The sequence below is a fragment of the Chiloscyllium punctatum genome, chromosome 30, assembly GCF_047496795.1.
Source record: "Chiloscyllium punctatum isolate Juve2018m chromosome 30, sChiPun1.3, whole genome shotgun sequence".
NCBI lineage: Eukaryota > Metazoa > Chordata > Chondrichthyes > Orectolobiformes > Hemiscylliidae > Chiloscyllium > Chiloscyllium punctatum.
In genome coordinates this window covers 26,446,058-26,468,925 of record NC_092768.1, presented here as the reverse complement: position 1 = coordinate 26,468,925, position 22,868 = coordinate 26,446,058, and the positions used below count along the sequence as shown (strand labels likewise).

The 22,868-nt window shown below is 43.3% G+C and overlaps 1 long non-coding RNA gene across 2 annotated transcripts; it reads left to right on the top strand.

Moving 5' to 3' along the window:
* The first annotated feature begins 736 nt into the window (after positions 1-736).
* LOC140455015 (uncharacterized) lies at positions 737-22,868 on the top strand. 2 transcript variants are annotated; one of them, XR_011952755.1, is made up of 4 exons: positions 759-817; positions 1,603-1,710; positions 15,661-15,734; positions 22,515-22,868. It is a non-coding gene; the product is annotated as an uncharacterized lncRNA (long non-coding RNA). The 2 variants fall into 2 exon arrangements; XR_011952756.1 differs by lacking the exon at positions 1,603-1,710 and having other exon boundaries at positions 737-817.

The following is a 22,868-nucleotide window of genomic DNA, read 5'->3' as shown; positions in this document are numbered from 1 at the left end:
ACGTTTCTGGCAAAAGCCCTACACTACGGAATGTCAAATCAGTCTTTGCAGCTGTGTTGTCAAATACAGATTTTGAAATAATGTCAAGATCTGTTGTAAATTAAAATCTGATCTGAATTTGGAATGCGCGGCATGCAAATAGAAATTTTTGGGTACTATCGAATAAAAGGAAAAATGCGTTTATGATTTTAGCGAGTTTTGAGAAGATTGTTATGCGTTTCTGATATTTGGATTTAATTCGGTTTTGATGAACGCAGCCCCTGGTTGTCAGATTGTATTTTTATTGGAGAATTCCATTCTCAGAATGTTAACCTGGTTTCCCTCTCCACCTCTGACTGAGACTGACCCTCCCCCATCAGGTTACGGCTGGCAGGAGGCAGGGGGACGGGGTGAAACTATGGGATGGATCTGTCAGTGCCCTTTAATCCCGCAGATTGTCAGCGGAGCGGAGTTTTTTCCCGCCGTAATTCCCTCCCAGATGCAAGAAGGGAAAGACCCTCAGTGAAAGTGTGGATGAAGATAGGACATGGTGTCCGCATTGTAAAATGACACCTGTCCACCCTCATAGTCCAGGAAAACCCCGATCTTCCGGGGATTCATACTCGGGGCGGGGGCCAGAGAGGGGGAGGTGGCAGCTAAATAACCTATTCGGCAAACTGCTGCACAATCCAGAATCCGCTCTCCGGGTTTGTGGTATTCCCCCCCCCACCTTCCCCTTCACACACTCTCGGGCCACTCCCAGGCTCCACCAGGTCTATCTCCCTTCCCCCTTCCCCTCTCTATTACGTCTCCTTGATGTGAATCCCTCTGATCTCAGGTGACAACCAGAAATCAAATCTCTCCGGGGAGTCAGGGAGTGGCTGTTCTGTGTCTCTGGGTGTCAGACTGGTCCGGTCTTCAGACAGGATGAGCCGGGGATGCGCTGTGTTCGGATCCAGAGTCAGAGAGGCCGGAGCTTGGGGGGAGAGATCAAATAACACCGTCAGAGAGAGAGGAAGGGCGTGAAATTGAAAGTTAAAGTAACCGCAAGTTATTTAGAGAGAGAGACACACACACACAGAGTGGGGACGATGGTGAGGAGGGAATTTTGGGAGAGGAGAAAGGATCGTGAGAGAGAAGGGAAGGATATTACAGGAGCGGAGGGTAACGTGTGAAGAGACTGAAGGGAAAGGCGCGGCATAGGAGAGTGTAGTCAATGGGGTAAAAACAATGACTGCAGATGCTGGAAACCAGATTCTGGATTAGTGGTGCTGGAAGAGCACAGCAGTTCAGGCAGCATCCAAGGAGCTTCGAAATCGACGTTTCGGGCAAAAGCCCTTTTTTCCTGATGAAGGGCTTTTGCCCGAAACGTCGATTTCGAAGCTCCTTGGATGCTGCCTGAACTGCTGTGCTCTTCCAGCACCACTAATCCAGAATGTCGTCAATGGGTCGGGTTTGGAAATAGAGAGGAGTGTTGGGGAAGGCGAGTGTAGAAGGCCATTCGTTGTGAGCATGGGAAGGCGAGGGACGTGATGTGGAATGGGGTTGGGCGAGCAGATTGTGAGGGAGAAAGAATTGGATCATTTAGATTCAGGTTTTACTGAGATGTGTAATCAATTGCAGGATACAAGAGTGCGGTGAAAGGTGGACAATATGGTCATGCACAGTGCCATCTTAGAGACCAAGTACTATGGTGCAGAATCTTAATTACAGAAATGCAGAACGAAAGCAGTAAGTTTTAACAAGTTCAGCACTGCAGTCTTCTGAGCATAAATGCAGAAAAATAAGGAAATAAAGTTAAAATGTCAAACATGACAGTCCTTTCTTGAGCCACGGACCTGCAGGTGCTTCAAGCCTGGGCTTCCACAAGAGGGCTCACTGCCCCCCCTCACTAGGCTAAGACCCACCTGGCACACCAGGCCTTGCCACTGGCTCATTGCTAACTACCAACCCTCATGGCCAAACAGTTTAACTATCCCTTCCACTCCACCAAGGACATGAAAGTCCTAGGCTTCCTCCACCTGATGCCTGGAGGAAGAACACCTCAGCTTCTGCCTTGAGACCGTCCAACCACACGGGATCAATGTTGAGTTCACGAGTTTCCTCATCTCCCCTCCCCACTGTCCCTTATCTCTCATCCAACCCTCCAACCTGGCACCGCCCTCTTGAACTGTCCAACCTGTCCATCGTCTTTCCCACCTATCCGCTCCACCCTCCGTTCTGACCTATCACCATCACCCCCCACCTTCATCTGCCTATCACATACCCCCCCCCCAAACCCCACACCCCTCCCATTTATCTTTTGGCCTCCCCCTTTGAGCCTCCCCCACATTGTTGATGAAGAGCTTATGCTCAAAATGTCGACTCTCCAGCTCCTCAGATGCTGCCTGATTGGTTGTGCTTTTCCAGCACCACATGTTTTGACAGCCGCTGCTGCAATGCATTGCTGCTGCTGTCTCATAGCTGACCACCACTGTCGCCGTCCTTTGCTGCCAATCACTGCTCATTGCTGCCACTGCCATTGCTGGAACTCAACTGCTGCCAATCTTCATGGCCACCATTGCCTCCATGGCCCCAGTTTGGTGAATGATCAAGTTCCGTTTTGGACCTCCTATCCCTTGTGCTGGGTTCATGCAAGGCCTGCTGCTGATGCCATCTGAGCTCAAGAGGTAAATAAGGAAAGCATAAGATAGAGAAAAAAAGAAAAGAGAAAAATAAGAACAGAAAAGCAGTCAGGGTGGATGAGTTCCAGCTCAGGAGCCCTACTCCGCTGGCATCTTGCATGTGGCAAGAAGAAAGGGTGACAAGTGCAAAGCAGAAGGTGATACAAATTGGGTGGTGGAGAAGAAGGCACAAGAACAGAGGTGAATGTGCAGTTAAGACACAGGGGCAAGTGGAGACTGAGTTTCTGGGAATAGCAACCAGGATGGGAAGATTAGCTGGAGAGAGGGTGAGGGGTTAATTTAGTGGTTGAGTGAGTGCTGTTTGAGACAGGGATTGCAAAGTTTTGAGACAAGGCAGATGGATGGGATGTGAGGAAGCAGGAGAGACAGAGTATGAGGTGAGATGGGTAGCAAGATGGAGAATTGGTAGAAATTTGGGGGCAGTGTGTTGGTTGGAAGAGCAAAGTGAAGGCTCAGAGAGAGGAGCGTGCAGTGGGGAAAGGACATGAGGAGTGAAGAGTCAGGCAGGGGATCAGTGTTAGGGAGGAGAGATTTTAGAATGTAGGTGACCAGAATGTTTGGGGGAAATAGAATGATGGGGCAGAAGGATTGTACAATGGTTTGGAGAGAATCAAATGTGAGGCAAGATTAATGGGGGCTGGCCAGTGTGAGGGATTAAGTAAATGGTGAGCAGGAGGAGGAATGAGTCTGCATAGAGAATGCTGTGGAGTCTGAGAGGGGGGAAGAAGGAGTTCAATGGTGGTCAGGGTTGAGTGAGTATTCATGTGAGGTAGAAGGTGACAGGCGAATGAGTTTGAGGGAGAGTGATATGTTAGGGAAACTGGAATGGACAATGAGCAGAGTGAAGAGGGAGCTGATTGTGTGAAGAGAGTGATTGTGAGAGGGAAATATATGGGGAGTAGATAAGAGAATGGGTGACTAGGAGTGTGAAGGGAAGAGGGGGAAATCCATTTTTTTTTGCCTAAGCCAGTATTTGTTGCCATTCCCTAACTGCTCAGATAACAGTTAAGTGTCAACCACATTCCTGTGGGTCCGGAGTCACATGTAGGCCAGACTTGATAAGGATGGCAGTTTCCTTCCCTAAAGGACATCAGTGAAACAGATAGGTTTTCCTGACAATCAAAAATGAATTAATGGTCATCAGACTCTTCAGTCCAGATTTAAAAAAAAATGTTTAATTAAAATTCCACCACCTTCCGTGGTGGGAGTCCAACCTTCACTTGTGACTCTGAATTAATGCCACCAGGCCTGGGGTATGGGGAGTAATGAAAAGAGGCTGAAAAGGCTCTGGTTGTTTTCATTGAAGCAGAGAAGGTGAGAGGGACCTGGTGGAGGCGTATAAATTATGAGGTGCATGGACAGGGCAGACAGCAAGCAGCTGCTCGCATTAGCTGAAAGGTCAATAACAAAAGTGCACACTTTTACAGTTAAGAAAGGAGGTTTAGAGGAGACTTGAGAAAAATCAATTCACCTAGAAAGTGACAGGGGTCTGGAATTAATTGTTTGGGGGCGATGGTTAGAATAGATGATAGGAGCAGGTAATAGGAGTCTGTTCTGCCATCCAGTTTGATCATGGGTGATCATCAAGAGCAGTTATGGTATCCCTACATGTGAGAAACAAAGCCCAATCACTTCAATAATTTCAGTCCGAGACAAGATCTGAATCAGTAGTGCCATTTATTTTACACTTGCAAGTGGGTGTGATGTCCACTGTCTACAAGGCAAGGGACATACACACACCAAATTCAATTCATACACAACATTTATATGATTTGATGTCTATTGTTTTACACTGCTCCCTCCCCTGTTTACATCGTCCACTTCCCTAAGACCGGCCCCCATTATCCCTGTTTATCTCTTGCCTTATCCGGCCTTGTCTGTGACAAAATACTTATTCCTGGCCTCACAAGGCTGTTTGACCTCATCCTGCTGTAGGTCATTGTTAGGCATATTCTTTCTTCATCATTATCTACCCCCTTCATCTGTGCCTTTCCCGAGGCCGTTCTGATCCCTAGGACCCTTTTAATTGGGGTTTGTTCCTGTGTTTTTGTAAAAGTGGAAAGCACATGTTTATACCTACTGTTTGTACAGGCGTATCTAGCTTAACTTCATCCCCTCACAACATGTTATCTACTTGCCCATAATGTCTACCTTCTGACATACAGTTTTAGCTAATACAAAAACAATTATATATTTCCTCCACATCGTTTCCATTCTTGTTGACTCAGCTCTTGGCTAAAACAATTACACACTGGTGTGAGTTCATTTTACTTTGTAAGATGGAATTGCAGAATTGCAGAAGTAACATTAATTTACCTATATCCCACAATTTCCCCCTTTTCTTTAATTACTATTTGTTATCTTCTGCATTTTTCTTTTAGGGGCACCTGTTTCATCAAGGCTGTTTCAATCAGTCTTTGGGTGAGCCCTCGTATGATCATTTTTATTAATTGTTACCCACCAAAAGAGAGCTGACACAAAGCCTGCTGCAATCTGGTTACAAGCCTTGAATTCATCAGGTACCCCCCTAGGGACTCCTACCGAATCAAGATAAATCCTGTCATCGAAAGAAGTGTCTAACAGTAATCTCTTACCCCTTCCCTTTTTCCCTCCTATCTTTTCCTTCTCAAATGCCAGGGTAAATGGAATTGCCAATTGTACAATTGCACATATCCCTCTCCAATCTGGAGGTAGCGTGGGTCTCAATATTTTGCCTCCACAGTCCCACCACAGATCCGCTCGGGGAACCTTCAGAGCTGAGTAGTTCCCTCCCTTCTCCATTTCGGTTACATTCTTAATTTCTGTACATAATTTCAGCTCCCCCAAATCTTTCGACTGACTTGTACCTCGTCTACGCACACACGATGTGTGATTTCCAACTGCGGCAGAAAACAGGGGGGGAACTTTTACATCTTTCTTCTCCAAGGGAGGGAACATCAGAGATAGGGAGGTACAATTCCTATCATTCCATGCAGTCTCATCCTGATACAGGGCTATCATACATTTCATGCCCTTCCTGCCTCGCTTCCACCGAGTGGAAAGGGAACCACCTGGGCCACTGGCCGACCAGAGGCACATGCATCGCAATTGCTCTTGTTCAGACTTTTTACAGTAAACTTTACCCATTCAACCCAGGCATTTGCATCCCCGTACCCAGTTTCTATTTCAATGGTCTGTTTCAAGTCCTTTACCTCTATAAATTTTACTACTTTAGGATCAGCGGGAGGGGTGAAAGATTGTATCTTATTACCCAGTAGTTCTACCCGTTTTCCCTGTCCTACGCTAATTCAAAAACAATAGCCCAAGAAATCCTTCCCATTTGCTTTCATTTCTATCCCAAACATTTCATTTCATTGTATCTCATAGGTGCTCCCCCCCCCCCTCCCCCACCAACCAGGATTGTTTCGTGCCATGTGGTTTTCCTTATCGTTCGGTATATTGGGTTACACTTTTTATCGGGACAATCACGAGCTGGTCGGAAGGGGGCCTGGTGTACTGTGACAAGACCATTATACTAAGTACCATCCCCAAGGCTATCCCCATAGGACTTAAGATGTATCTCAGAGCTGCGGTACTGTCTCTGATTATCTACATCCCCACAATTTACTAAGCTGCATACATCAGCGTCTATTACTTGTGGATTATCAGACTTGGGGACCGTTAATAATACATATGACAATGATATTTGACAAAATCCCAATACTAAAAGGGCTAGCATCATATCTCTAGCAGCATTCCCAGTATTCTAACCATCATGCTGAATATACAATCTTACAGAAATAATCCCGCGCTTGCGTCGCCACTGTATAATTAGTTACTCAAAGTCTCTTTAGCCTGAGTTTCAGCGAATCTTGTTTTGATTCGGCTGTCCAGACTTCTTCCTCAACTGGAGATTCCACTGGCCCTTTGATCCGAGTGTAGTGAGTCCAGCCTTTCTCTGCTGTCCTTATCGCTGTTTCAGGGGTCAAAAGAGCCTGGTACGGCCCTTCCCAGTCCGGCTGCAATTTAGTCTCTGTCCATGATTTTACTAAGATTCAATCGCCCGGCTGGATGGGATGAACGGTGCATTCAAGGGGTGGAGTCTGTGCCAATAAACCCTGTTTCCTGAGGAAAAACAAAGAGGAGGACAAGCCCAGTATATACTTCTTTAAAAACAAATCTTTAGTTTCAGGACTTGGCAATTCTCCATTCGTTCCCAAGTAAGGTAATCCAAATAAGATTTCATAGGGGGATAGTCCCAAATCTTTCCTTGGGGCTGTTCGTACTCGCAAGAGAGCTATAGGTAAACATTTGGTCTAAGGGAGTCTGGTTTCTATTATCAATTTAGAGAGCTGTCATTTGAGTGTTTGGTTCATTCTCTCAACCCTTCCTGATGATGGCGGGTGCCATGGAATATGGAACTCCCAGGAAATTCCCAACCCTTTCATTACCCCCCGTAACACTTTAGAGGTAAAGTGAGTTCCTTGGTCGGAATCAATATGGTTCACGAGCCCATATCGGGGAATTATGTGCTCTAATATTGTTTTAGACACTTCACTCGCAGTGGCGGTAGCTAGGGGGTATGCCTCAACCCAATCAGATAAATGATCTACTATGACCAGCATATATTTTAGTCTCCCTACCCTGGGGAGTTCAGTATAATCTACTTGTATATTCTGGAAAGGTCTCAATCCTGGGTCTCTTCCTCCCGGGGTCTGTTTTCTCAAGACTTTCTTATTTACCTTTCTGCATATGATACATCCCTCACATATTTGTTTAGCAATTGTATATATTCCTTTACATCCATATTCCCTAAGAACCAAATCACACATTGCTTGTACTCCCCAATGGCTGCCTTGGTGTAGGACAGCCATAATGTCTCGCATCATCATTTTGTTCAACATTCTCCTTCCATCAGGTAACATCCAATGCCCATCTGCTGTTTTTACAGCCCCTAAATCTCTCAATTCTTTTTCTTCGCTTTCAGTAAATATAGGAGCTTCCCGAGGACCTGGGACAGTAGGTATTAGGGAATGAATCACCACTTCTTGTGGGTTCAGGGCTGCTTCCTTAGCCACTTCATCGGCTAATCTATTTCCCCTAACCTCTGGTTCATTTCCTTTCTGATAACCATTTACATGCACGACTGCTATTTCTCGGGAAAGTAATAGGGACTCCAAGACTCGTTTAATCAATTCTTCATGTACTAATTCCTTCCCCCTTTTTACCCCCGAAACAGTAATTGACTGTGTTGACATTCCTACTTTCTTTGGTTTAAAATTCAGCGATGACCGTGCTGCCCCCGTATCTACTAGGAAGACTACCTCTTCCCTACAGAGTCCCACCTTCAGGTTTATCAAGGGTTCCTGGTGGGTCCCGGGGGCAGGAACCCCTGACACCCCTATTCTTCATCAAAATTCATAAGCGTAATTGCCCTCTCTTCCCTTTTCAGAGCAGGACACTCCCGCTTAAAGCGCCCTATCTTTCCGCAATAATAGCATCCTGCCTGTGGAGACCTCCAGCTCTGACCCTGTCGCTCGAACCCTCTATCAAACACTCCCCCTTGTCCTCTCTGCCCTACATGCTGCCACCCGCCGCTCCGATTGGTCACTATTGGTTCCATTCTTTTCTTAACTACCTCATCAACCGCAGCTACCATCATTTTCACCTTCTGTTTCTGTCTCTCATCCTCTCTCTTTACAAACACTTTCTGTGCTTCTCTTAACAATTCATCTAATGGCTTTTCACTCCACCCTTCTATTTGCTGTATCTTTCTCTGTATGTCTGGCCATTCCTTTGTCACAAAAATGTACTTTCAAAAGACCCTGTGCCACTGGGTTCTCAGGGTTCATTCCTGAATATTTCCACATTGAGTCTCTTAATCTCTGCAAAGAAAGCTGAAGGGGTCTCATCTTTCTCCTGTCTAACTTCAAAGATTTTAGTCAAATTCTGTGACTTTGGAACTGCCTCTCTTATACCTTTTAGAATCAGGTCTTTCAATTCCTTCATTTCTTCTCTATGCTCCGGACTTTGGTTTTCCCACTGGGGGTCTCTGAGGGGAAACTTCGTCTCTCCCTGTCCAGCATCCCCATCTCCAATGGGGTGTTCCCTGTCCCATATTTTAATGGCTGCTCCCCATATAAGTTCCCTTTCTTCCCCAGTAAATAGTATATTCAAAATAGACATTAACCCAGCCAGGTATACAGACTGGGCCCCAAAAATTGATCAGTTTGTTCAGACAACCCTACCGGATCCTCAACCAGGACCTTCATTTCTTTTTTAAATGTTCTGACCTCCCCACTGCTGAGGGGGACACTTACAAACCCAATCTCTTTGTCCCCTATTGGTACCTCCCGAAGGGGATAAGTCATTACATTCTTCCCCTTTTTCTTTTTTTAAAGAAATATTGCAATATTTCTAGCTCCCCATAACTTCAAACACCAATTCATCAATTCATGCTTGACTAACTTTAAAGCCTGTTCCAAACTTGTAAATATATTTATATATTTACGTTCATTTATTCAGTATTTAATATTCAAAATGTAAAATGCATACAGTTCTCAATTTTGAAATCCACTGTAATCACTCAGTTTTAGTCCCTTAATTTAAATCCAAAATTAGTTTTCTTAAATAGTGCTGACCAATCATTGCTCAATTACAATACTATAGGTCGTGAAATAATCAGAGCTGCCTTAAAATTATTTGTCTATTCAAGTTTTAAAAAAACCTTCTAATGCATGAACAATGGCCGAATCTAAGGTCACAGATATTAACCATAGGATCGTGTTTTTACTACAATCTAATGTTGAACTGAAACTTCAACTGTCCTCCATAAATCGCTTTCATGTAAAGATAAAAGCGATTAGTTAGAAACTGATAGTAAGGCAGTCATGACCTGTAAGAAGAACAGGAGTTATCATTCTTTTTTTTCATAATCTCTATAGAATCCTTAACTTTAAAAGAAATCATGTTAAGTTTCCATAATAAAAATCAGATTCAAAACAGTCCCGGAACTCAAGCTCCAGGGAATAAAACGCAAACATTCAATCACCAACAAACAAATGTGCATTCAAACCAAATCACAAAGGGTTAAACTTTCTACCAGCTGTACAGCTCTTTTCATTCTCTCTCTCTCTCTCTCTCTCACACTCATTGACAAATAAATTCAGATATTTACAAACCCAGTCTTTGTCCGACCTGAATTTTGGCCAAAAGAGGCGGGACGAAGAATGGATTCCTTAGTCCATATGAAGCAACAATATTTAATCATCTTTTTCCCCTGTACAAGTATTATTTTGCCAATTCCACAACATCCTCCCCAAAGGACTTTCTGGAGGTATGTTGTAAGGGACCCCGCCTCCAATTCCATTGCTTTTTCCTTCTTTTGTTTTCCCGGAGGCTTTTTCCTTACCCACGGCACAACCCATATTGAGTTCCTTCGTTAGTCCCTTATTAACTACTAAAACTCAATCCCGACCACCAAGGCAATACTTAAAAGTCAGGTTTCTTACCTTGGTCTGTGCACAGAGTTGCCTGGCCCCTTTGTGCCATATTGTCTATCGAGCTTCTATCACTGTCTGATTCAGATGTCTCTCTTGTGGGATTCGTACCAGTCGCCCAAGGGAGCAGACCAAACCAGGACACGAGACCGCTCCTCAATGGGGAACGGGATGCGTCTTCCCAGTGTCCAAGGCCAGCCACTCCCCCCGGCGATGGAAGAAAATCCCGGACAGCCCCCAATTGTGAGAAACAAAGCTCACTCACTTCAATAATTTCAGTCCAAGACAAGATCTGAATCAGTAGTGCCATTTATTTTACACTTGCAAGTGGGTGTGATGTCCACTGTCTACAAGGCAAGGGACATACACACCAAATTCAATTCATACACAACATTTATATGATTTGATGTCTATTGTTTTACACTGCTCCCTCCCCTGTTTACATCGTCCACTTCCCTAAGACCGGCCCCCATTACCCCTGTTTATCTCTTGCCTTATCCGGCCTTGTCTGTGACAAAATACTTATTCCTGGCCTCACAAGGCTGTTTGACCTCATCCTGCTGTAGGTCATTGTTAGGCATATTCTTTCTTCATCATTATCTACCCCCTTCATCTGTGCCTTTCCCGAGGCCATTCTGATCCCTAGGACCCTTTTAATTGGGGTTTGTTCCTGTGTTTTTGTAAAAGTGGGAAGCACATGTTTATATCTACTGTTTGTACAGGCGTATCTAGCTTAACTTCATCCCCTCACAACATGTTATCTACTTGCCCATAATGTCTACCTTCTGACATACAGTTTTAGCTAATACAAAAACAATTATATATTTCCTCCACATCGTTTCCATTCTTGTTGACTCAGCTCGTGGCTAAAACAATTACACACTGGTGTGAGTTCATTTTACTTTGTAAGATGGAATTGCAGAATTGCAGAAGTAACATTAATTTACCTATATCCCACACTACAGAAGACAGAGCAAGTGCACCAAAGGTTCACTTAGCTGTTACCTGGAGTGACAGGACTGCCATCTGAGGAGAGGTTGGTTTTCACTGGGTTTAGGAGAATGAGAGGATATCAAATTGTAATGCATAAAATTCTAAGAGGCCCCATCAGACTAGATGCAGGGAGGATATTCACCCTCATTGAGGAGTCGAGAACCAGGGTGCCTATCTAAACATACGGGTTAGGACTGAAATGAGGGAACATTACTTCAGGAAGTTTTCATCTGTGGTATTCACAAGCGCAAGAGGCTGTAGAGGCTCGATCACTGAGTATGTTTGGGGAAGACGGTTATCATTTTTTAGCTATTGAAGGCATCAAAGGAAAAAGAGGAGGAATGTACCATTCAGCTAGAAATTTGCCATGATTATATTGAATAGTAGAGCAGATTTGAAGGCCAAGTGGCCCACACTTGCTCCTAGTATCTATATTTCTCTAAAGGATGAGAAGCTGTTCCCAAAAGTCACTGTGAACCTGACTAGAACTAGAGCTTGCCAAGCACAGACTGTTGACTGTCTTCAGGGGCACCTCTGCTCGATGCTGACATTTCTGTCCTTGCGTCGAGCACAGTGTCAGAGCAAGGCAATAAATTCAAATGACTGGCCACTGGAATGATGTTTAATGACAGAGCAGAGGTGTTTCTGAAGATAGTCACCAACCTGTGCATGGCATATACCCTGAAACTCTCATTATGGCTTCAGGGATGGAACTTTATCTTTCAAATAGAAACTGTACCATCTCTGGATTCAACATGGTGTTCAACTATTTCATTGCATAAACAAGCTCCTGTAATCGATTTGCATCATTTTTGTTTGATTGGTTTGGTTTTGTTCTTTGAGTTGGTGGCAGAGACATCATTGGGTTTGCTATTTCTTTGCTGCCTCCATTCCCTTTGGCCTGTGCAAGAGTTTATTAATAAGCAGATATATGTCCTACAGATCATTATGTTGAGAAGAGGGCCAGTAAACGTGATTCAGTCCTGGATACCATGCTGTGGAGGTGCCAGTGCTGGACTGGGGTGGACAGGGCCAAAACCACACGATACTGCGTTGTAGTCCAACAGGTTTATTTGAAACCGCAAGATTTTTGACTTAGTCTTGGATGTGATAAACCATAAAAACCTATGTTGCTAATTGTGAATTCACTGGTCTGACAGAAGATGGGATGATTGAGTGTTACCATCCCACATATTGACCAATGAATTGTCCTCCCAAATGTGACAGCACTAGTGTGCAGTGAGTTGAGATAATTGCCTGACCCCAAACCTCAGTGACATCGTCAGATTTGTTTTTGGTTGGAATGAACCCATGGCTGAAACAATAATTAGCTGGTACTTTTAAATCTATATTTTCCTAGTTTCAACCCAGATTCAACAAATTGGGAGCTGGAGTCAACTTATTTTTTGTTATTCAGTATCAATCAAGGGCATTGCTGTGTGGAAGTTTGACTCTCAACTCCGGACCACACAAATTTCAGTTCAAAAGTAGATGCTTTATTTCTGGATAGCTGGTAAGAGATTCTGGGTGACAACAAAGGAGTCTCATAGCCTTCTTGTGATGAATCTCTGATTAGCAAGGTTAGATCTCATGGAATACAGGGAGAACTAGCCATTTGGATACAGAACTGGCTCAAAGGTAGAAGACAGAGGGTGGTGGCGGACGGTTGTTTTTCAGACTGCAGGCCTGTGACCAATGGAGTGCCACAAGAATCGGTGCTGGGCCCTCTACTTTTTGTCATTTACATAAATGATTTGGATGCGAGCATAAGAGGTACGGTTAGTAAGTTTGCAGATGACACCAAAATTGGTGGTGTAGTGGACTGCGAAGAGGGTTACCTCAGCTTACAACAGGATCTGGACCAGATGGGCCAGTGGGCTGAGAAGTGGCAGATGGAGTTTAATTCAGGTAAATGCAAGGTCCTGCATTTTGGGAAAGCAAATCTTTGCAGGACTTATACACTTAATGGTTAGGTGCTAGGGAGTGTTGCTGAACAAAGAGACCTTGGAGTGCAGGTTCATAGCTCCTTGAAAGTGGAGTCGCAGATAGATAGGATAGTGAAGAAGGCATTTGGTATGCTTTCCTTTATTGGTCAGAGTATTGAGTACAGGAGTTGGGAGGTCATGTTGCAGCTGTATAGGACATTGGTTAGGCCACTGTTGGAATATTGCGTGCAATTCTGGTCTCCTTCCTATCGGAAAGATGTTGTGAAACTTGAGAAGGTTCAGAAAAGATTTACAAGGATGTTGCCAGGGTTGGAGGATCTGAGCTACAGGGAGAGGCTGAACCGGCTGGGGCTGTTTTCCATGGAGCATCGGAGGCTGAGGGTTGACCTTATAGAGGTTTACAAAATTATGAGGGGCATGGATAGGATAAATAGACAAAGTCTTTTCCCTGGGGTCAGGGAGTCCAGAACTGGAGGGCATAGGTTTAGGGTGAGAGGGGAAAGATATAAAAGAGAACTAAGGGGCAACGTTTTCATGCAGAGGGTGGTATGCGTATGGAATGAGCTGCCAGAGGATGTGGTGGAGGCTGGTACCATTGCAACATTTAAGAGGCATTTGGATGGGTATATGAATAGGAAGGGTTTGGAGGGATATGGGCTGGGTGCTGGCAGGTGGGACGAGATCGGGTTGGGATATCTGGTCGGCATGGACAGATGGACCGAAGGGTCTGTTTCCATGCTGTACATCTCTATGTTTCTATGTTTACTTGCAAGCAGTGTATTTTATATCTTATTTGGATGTGACTAATGCAGAAGTCTTTAAGTCACATGGCTGATTGCCATTATATTGTTCAAGACAGATATTTCACAATATTACAATGCCCGGTAATTGCTGACTTTCTGTGACAAATAGTGAATGGTTTATAGGAGCTGGTTATTGCATTACACACAATTGTATGTTAATAGGTAAGGGTCTTAGATAATAGGATTTCTGTTTTGTTCCTATTGTTAGTCTTCACATGCCCTTGTTACTAGGTAAGGAGGTACGTTAATAGGGACAGAAGGCAGTTAATAAGATCAATAACCAAGGCTATCAGTTTTGTCCAGGGAGAACAAACACCTTTGCCTGGCACATGTATAGCTCCAAACCATTTCGACAGTTAGGAAACAGCAGCCAGATCCTAACTGTGATCTCCAGTCTCATTCTGTCAGAAGACAGGCACGCAATCGAACCTGCAGTAAGTCACATTAACAGGGGATCTTTTAACCTTTGAGTTCCCAATACATCATCATAAGCAAGTGAATTTTTTTTCTTTTGTGGTTCCCAAATTTCATCAGCTGGGTGGGCCAGCATTCTTGAGTCCCTAGACACTTCTGAGAAGGTGGTGTTGAGTTTTTTTCTTCTTGGGTGAAGTCTTCCTCATTCTTAATTACCATTGCCTTCGATCCTCCTTACACCCATCCTCAAAACCCTCCTTAACACATCCGCTTCTTCCTGACACCAGCCTCTCCTCCTCCACCTGTTCTTTGTCACCACCATACTCACCCTGATTCCACAATCCCTCCCCCTAAACTCTATCCATTCTGTACATTATCAAATTTCTGTTCCCTTCCTCAAATAAACTCTATCCACCTTACTCACCGACAATCTTCTCATCCTCCTACTTTCTCCTCACTCCAGACCTTCCAGATACCCATTTTCCCCATCTCACTGTATTCTCCTCTTCATGCCTATATTTCTCATGTCCTCGTAAATCTATTACCCCCTCCTCCTTGTTAAAGTACAGATTTGAGATGGCCCAGGAAATCCCTTGTGGACTCAACCCGTAAGTCTCTTTTGGTTTGTCCCCGAGATCGTACTCTTTGGTAGTCTGGAATAAAAAAACCTCTTCCAGACAATTTAGTTTAATTTTAGTCATCTCCTTTATTTACCAACAGCATCACTGTTACAACATAACACTGATACCAAAAGCTAAACTAATTAGTCCTAATAACCCAGGAGAGTAGGATACTGCTCTTCCTTTAAGAGCCCTCGCAGGCTACTCTGTCTTACTGTCGCAAACTGGCTCCATTTACACAAAAAGTTTACAAAAACACTGCATGTTCATAATTAGACAGAAAACAGTGAAGGACAATAATTCATAAGGGAGAGAAGTTAATTGACAAGTCAGTGTGCACTTGACTGATCACTGCTGCAGGCCCATAGCCATTCATCAGGAGGGAAAAACAAATCCAGCCGAGTTAAGCATCTACTGGTGAGATAAGATAAGTTCCTATCAGAAAGAGGTACCAGTCTGAATTAAATGGGAGATGTCATAAGGTAACCTTGCACAGCTCGCATGTCAGATGCAATTGTTTTACAAAATGGCTTCTTATCAACGTGGGCAAACTTTTGACCTTAAAATGACACATTGTGCCAGAATCTCTTCAGTGACAGGTTTAGAATACTTTTTAGTCTAGGAGCAGACTCCTGCTTTTTAACTTAAGCACAGAATTATTCTGTACCTGAGGCTGAGATGTTACCGTAAGGTTGCATTTAAACTGATTCATTAGCCTTGAATTAAATTTGCTTTCTTTTCAGAGTTGTGATTCAAATTCAGATAAGACATAAGATCAGATTGACAGTGGAGCAGTCATGGTCTGCAAAAACAACAAGTAAGTTAAAGCTTCATCAATATTACTTTTTACAGAGTTTGCATTTCATAACCAATAATGGTTACTCATCATCATCATCAAGTGTCAAAATGCAATTAAGTTCAATCCATAGCAAAAAAGCACAAAGAGTTAATTTTCTATTTGCTTCGGCAGTCCCAGCACTAAAATGGTCTCTCTCTCTACTTTCTCTTTAGTCTCTCTCTCTTCTCTCTCTCTCTCTCTCTCTCTCTCTCATTGAGTTGTCCAATTTCAAATAATTTCCCTTCCCATCCCTGTCTCCTTTCCCAGCCTCTCCTCCTCTCTTCCACTCTTCTCTACCACCAACCGGATTCATTCTTTCCATTGACCAACCAGCACATACCCTCTACCTGTCTTGATCACCACCTCACCACCCTACCCCGCCACCCCCTTTTTCTGCAGCTTTCCCCACAACCACCCTCAATCCTGAAGAAGGGTTACACCGAAAACATTGACTTCTCCACCTCCTGATGCTTCCTGGCTTGCTATGTTCTTTCAGCCTCCTGCCTGTCTATTAAAGAAAAAAGAGTGTTCCAGTCTCTCTTCATAGCAAGGAAATATCTGTTGACCAGTAGGACCTTGGGAAGCACTGAGGGTCAGAGAGATCTCGGTGTGCATGTCCACCAGTTTCAAGTTTCAACATTGGTGGATAATGTGATCAAGAAAGCACGTAGTATATTTGCCTTTGCTAGCTGAGGCATAGAGTTTTAACAGCAGGGAGGCGATGCTGAAAATGTGTGAATAGTTGGCCAGGCCACAGCTAGGTCATTGTGTGACATTCTGGAATCCACATTATAGATGGGATGGGTTTGCACTGGAGAGGATGCAAAAGAGATTTACCAAGATGTTGCCTGGGCTGGAGTGCTTTACGGATGAAGTCATGATTTGGAGATACCGGTGTTGGTCTGGGGTGTACAAAGTTAAAAATCACACAACACCACGTTATAGTCCAGCAGGTTTAATTGGAAGCGCACTAGCTTTTGGACCGTCGCTCCTTCACCTGATGACTATCACCTGATGAAGGAGGGACGCTTCAAAAGCTAGTGTGCTTCCAATTAAACCTGTTAGACTATAACCTGGTATTGTGTGATTTTTAACTTTTTACTGATGAAGAGAGATTGGATAGTTTCTGTTTTTTGTTTGGTGAAGGAGATTGATCGGGATCATGATTGAAATGCATAAAATTACAACGGGAATAAATAGAGTAGACGGATAGAAACATTTCCCATGATGGAAGGCTCAATGATCAGGGTCATAGATTTAAGGTCAGGGGCCATCAGTCTTCAATGTGGAACCTTATCAAAAGCCTTGCTGAAGTCTAAGTCAATAACATTGAAAGCATTGACCTCACCTGCAAACCTAGTCATGTCTTTGAAAAATTCAATAAAGTTTGTCAAACATGAGCTCCCCTTAACAAAACCATGCTGACTATTCTTAATTTGTCCCTGCCTCTCCAAATGCAGATTAATTCTGTCCCTCAGAAATGCTTCCAATAGTTTCTGCACCACTAAGGTTAGATGGACCGGTTCATAATTTTCTAGTTTATGAATGTGCTTCCTTTTTGAATGTGCTTATGTCAGAATGCAACAAGTGGAATACAAGGGCAAGGGAGTCAGAGTGCTAGGATTGATGGAAAGGGGGACAACTTGAGAGTGAAACAGAGGGACTGGGATTGCGAATGAGCCAGATGGGGAGTAATGAAGAACTGGGACCAGAGAGTGAAGACGTAACATGACTGGAGAGACAAGAGGAAAGATTAGAGTGGGTGAGGGGGTAGGGGAGGTGAAGGGGTGACTGAAGTACAGGAAGAGTGAGGGGGAGTGGAATGTAAAGCAGAAGGAGAGAAAGAGCTGAGGATTGGGAAGGGTGAGTGATGGAACAGGGGAATCAAGGATTGAGAGGAAGTAGAGATTGAAAGGCAGGAGATTGTGAAAGACCTGCGAATGTGGGGACAGTGAAAGAGAGACTTGGGTGAGAGGGAAGCAAGAGTGAGTAGGATGAGTGGAGAGATTGGGGAGGAAGGGAAGAGGAGAGTGAGGAAGAGGAGAGTTTAAGAGCAGATGAGCAGATCACAGGCAGTGTTGAGCAATGGATTGGCAGGGCACGGGGAGGTGGGAAGATCAAGGTGTTATGGGATTTTTGGGAGGAGGTATGAGGGGATATCAACTATATTGGGACTGTTCTGTAATTCAAGATTTCATTCTGGGTGCTGGTTCAGACCTTCCCAGGATGCAGATTTGTCGCTGATTGCTGGGGTGTCAATAGGGCCTGTCACTGTACTTGGGGGTAGCAGATTCCTAGCCTCAGGGGTCTTGGGGATGGAGCTGGCATGAGACAGCATCAGGACCAGCAGAGGTCTTTTGGCTGTGCTCCCCTTGCCCATTGTTGCACTTTTAATCCCTTTCCCCTTTCTTAAGGTCTTCCTACATCTACTCCCTGCTTACACAGTTTCATCTTTGCCCTCCACAAGGAAATATCCACTTGTCATATTCATCAGAGTTGTTCACCTTGATGGGAGGCAGCATGGAGAAAGGGAGGAGGATGGGAGAGTGGTGGGATCAGGAGGGTGAGATAGTTGGAGAGTGTAGAAAGCAGAGGGAAGTGAATAGGGAGTGAGAAACTGTAGACAGAGTGCAAGAGGCTAGAGGAGCGAGAAAAGTTAGTCAGTGAGGTGGACGGTAATGCAGGGCACCAGAGAAAGGGACTGGAGAGAGCAAGGCACCAGAACAGTAGGGAGGGAAGGAGATCAGATGGGAAGGGAGGGAAGAGAGTGAGTGAAATGGGGAGATGAGAGAAATGTGTGAGGGCGTTTTCATTGGGAAAGATTATGCAAATTGTGTTGGAGTGAAAACAGGAAAGAGAGTGGATTGCGATAATAAGTAGGAAGGGGAAAGTTTGTGAAAAAGGTTGGTCTTTGCAGGGTTGGAGAAGACTTGAAGGGCCAAATGGCTTCTTTCTGCACTGTAGGAATTCTAAAATGTGTTTTTTTGGTTAATTATTAGAGAGTACAGAGGATGTGGGGTGTGGACTGATTAGGGATAAAGAAAGGCAGTTTGAAGAGTGAGGCAGGGAGATGAGAATGAGAGGAGGAATGAATGCCAAGACAGAACACATATTCAATATTCCCTCTTTAAACAGTTTTATAAACTGGAGAATTGATGTACTGGGGACTCAATGCAATCTTGATCTTCCATTGAATGTGTCATGAATTGTACAAGTCCCATTCACAACAAAAGACTGAAGAATGATTTGACCACTGGTGGAAGTAGTCAGAGGTTCAGAGATTCACACAGCGTGAAAATACCTTCAAGCTATTGAGTCTGCACCAACATAACATCACTAAATGTGCACTAATTCCAGTTTCCTGGAATATGCACTTGTCTCATATGCTTAAATATCATGGGGTTACATGGTGGGGGTTGGTTCTGAATAGACCATTGTGGCCACAATCTGATGAATGGCAGAACAGTTTAATTGGGCTCTATAGAATACTAATCCTAATTGTTTCTGTTAGTTTTGTGCTCCTTGTGTTTTATTAGGTCCACTGGGAATCCCATCAGCAATAATAGACTGTATTTGTTATGTTGGTGCCCTGCCCAACATTGAAACTGCAGCTGACATAATTAAAACAGGTGACTACGTCACCATGACAACACTGTTTCCCTGACCTTGGTGTAAACAAGTTAGTTCTCTCATTTCCAACATTTGAAGGTGTATTCCTCAAATCACTTCACTGGTTCAGAAGCTCTTTTGCCATTCTAAAGACACGTGGGCAGCATTTGAATAAAAGGTGTATTTTTTTCCTCCTCTCCTTTGAGATTATTTATCTGTGATTATGAAATGATTTTATTATTCTCACTGCTGCTCATTGCTCCTTTTTCTCTTTCCTCTACCATCTATATTCCTGCTGCTGCCACCTCAACAGCATACCTTCTTCACCCAGAAATAATAGCAGACATCTTCCTCAAGATGTCCTCAGCACATTCCCACACTCCACTCCAAACATGTGGGGAACTGTGTTGATTGAAAATCCAACTATTGAACTGAATTGTGAGCATGATCAAATACATGGAGTAGCCACTGAGTTCACTGCTTGATCAATGGGATCAGCCTCACTACATCCAAAATATATTGTCATCATCCATTACAAAAGTTTAATAATATTTCTACATTCCTGAATAATGTGCAACTATGGTCAATAATTAAAAATGTATCTCTCTACTGTTTTGAACATGAACACATCTGTTTTTAACCGATGGTCTCTGAAAGTTGATTTTTACCTAGGTGAACGGCATCTAACATTTCTCTCCAAGCTGTGTATTGTAAAGGGCCTTTGAACTTTCTGATAGACAGAATTCTACTACTGAGAGACATCGATCTTCAGAATTAATCCTGTAATAATTAAGTAGTTCATATTGCAAATTCAACTTTGTAAGAGAATTTCAGAAATAGTCATGATTTCAGCAGTTTTTGTGTTGAAGTAAATGAGGTTGAATGTGAAACTTAAACTTGTTCTTATAACACAATGAAATGCAAAGGCAAGGAATGAAAAGATCCAGCTTGACAGAATAATGTTTATGATGTGATAATTCATTTGTTACTAAAACATCACACATTAAGGAGAGGAAAAATATTTCAGTTGTGCAATTGTTGTATTGTAAACAGGGTTTGTGCAACAAAGAAGACAAGGGAAAACATCTTGTTATGACCAGACCAAATCCCCTCAAAATATACTGAGAAGATAGCCTTGACCCTGATGTTTTCTTGCTTTTAAAGGCAGGTGTAAGATGGTGTGTTCTGGAAGGAAATTAAAGAAAAGGATTCTGGGTAATTCAAGATGGAGGATGGGAAAAAATTACAGGTGAAAGAGGGATAGTTAGATGGAAACGGTTTAGATGGAAATGTATGAAATGCTGGCAAGTGGGACTAGATGAATTTTGGATATCTGGTCGGCATGGGTGAGTTGGGCGTGTGCTGTATGTCTCTATGACTGTATGACTATGACTCTGATTGGTCAAACCCACTTTAAATTTTTTCACCTATAGGTAAAATACAAATGATAGAAATAAAATTGGAATAAGTTAACTCTCCAGGAGAACTTAAGAGAATAAGTTATTTAACGAATGAACAGCAACTGTTCGAACAAAGTAACATCCCATTAACACAACCTTGGCAAAGGCAAATTCAGTAAAATGGATGATCTCACATACAATTCTTGTAGCAGGAGGATAACCACATTTTATAACGGGGAGAGAGATAACAACTTCCACACCATTTACAAGACTCCAGAGACTACTGAAAGCTAAAACCAAAATCCTGAGTTTTGTTGGAGCTTGACTCCACCCCATTATGTTGCTTCTATTATTCCAAATTAAAAAAAAAACAAAACTAGCTGGGACCAGAGCAGAGAGCTCAGACCCAAGTTTGCAACACTTGCTTTCAAAAGAAACAAGACAGAACAAATTACTATTAAAGGCACATCTGATAACGATCTAAAAGTCTCAGGCCCAACTGTATGATATGTGGGTCCCACAATCTGCTTCTGGCCTCGAGAACACCTCTAGACCTCGCTTGTCTATTGGAGGTTAGACCTTTAGTTGCCCAGAGACTCAGCTCTGGAACTCCCTCATCCCTGAATCTCTCAGTCTCTCTTACAGTTTGCTCTCATAAGAAGTTCTGAAATCTACCCCAATTATCTGTCTGAATATCTCAGTGTTAACCTTTGATTTCTAATGCTTCCTTGGATTCCACTAAGATCGCTCACAAAATTAAAGGCGCAATGTACATAAAGGATAGTGTTATTAAGATTTAAGAATAGAAGCATAATTGTATCTTCAAAGCGTTGAGTGTTGTGAATTCGTCAGGAGCCATACAGAGATAGGATTGGTCATTTCTTGGAAACATGGTTCATGTGTGTTTGTCTCTCAGGGGCAGGGGGAAGGTTACAATAACACAAACAGCCCAAATCAGGTCAGTGATCACTTCCAGCCTGAGAACCAGGTTGTATTATTTACAGACATCTTGTCATTGATTCGAATATTGGAGAAGAGTTTTATAAAATCTACAATCGGAGTAAAATATCGCAGATGCTGTCGTACTGAAAACAAAATGCTGGAAATCACAGCGGAGTCAGGCAGCATCCGTGGAGAGAGAGCAAGTTAATGTTTCAAGTGCAGATGACTCTTCACCATAAAACTGGTTACTGTTAAATGCTGTGAATGGCTCCTTATTGTGTGAAGATAATCATGTGTGAATCATAAACAGAGTTACTGTCGCCCCAAAAAACAACCATGATAAACTGTGCAGAATTTCAGGAAAGAGCATGTCCTACCTTCTCTTCCGACCAGCTTCCTCCTGAAAGAAATGAATCACAAACAGTGAGGATAGCAGTAACAGATTTCAGGAGGAGACAGACAGGCTGCTGAAATGAGCAGACACAACATGGAAATGTGAAGTGATGTATTTTGGAAGGAAGGTTGAGTAGAGGGTACGATAAACTGGAACTGACCATCAGTCCCACCCTCAGACACAGTGGCTCTCATACTCCCACTGTACAAAACAGCCACACACTCTCCACACTTGATTACAATGGGAGTTCCAGGAGAAAATTAAACTTTGGCAAGACTTGGTAACAATTGGTGTCAGTGACAAATTTCAGCTGATCCGGGAATTAGGAGAGAAAAGGGACAGAATTAAAATGTTTGAATGTGAAGATGTTTTAAAGTTTTCCCCTTCTGAAACATTTCCTCTTTTATCTTGTAGACTTCAACAGCTTTGCTGATTGGCAGGAAGTTGTGAGTCTTGTGTTCCCACGATTCTCTACAAATCAGACAGGTCAATTTCATGTCAGTTTCACAAGTTCCCTCTGATGTTCTTCACAGTGATGACTACTTTCCTTCTCTTTCGGATCCAGCTCAAATTATCGAGCCTCCTGGGCCAGATTCGCTAAGGTCCGATGAACACTGAAGTTTCTTTCCGAAAATTCCTCTCTACAATGCAGACAGGAGTTTCTCTCCTTTTCCCAACTCTGGGTGATACAGGAACGACATAAATTATGTGCACAGTCCAGTATAACCGGATCGGTGAAGAAATTGAGACAAATGGGACAAATTGCCA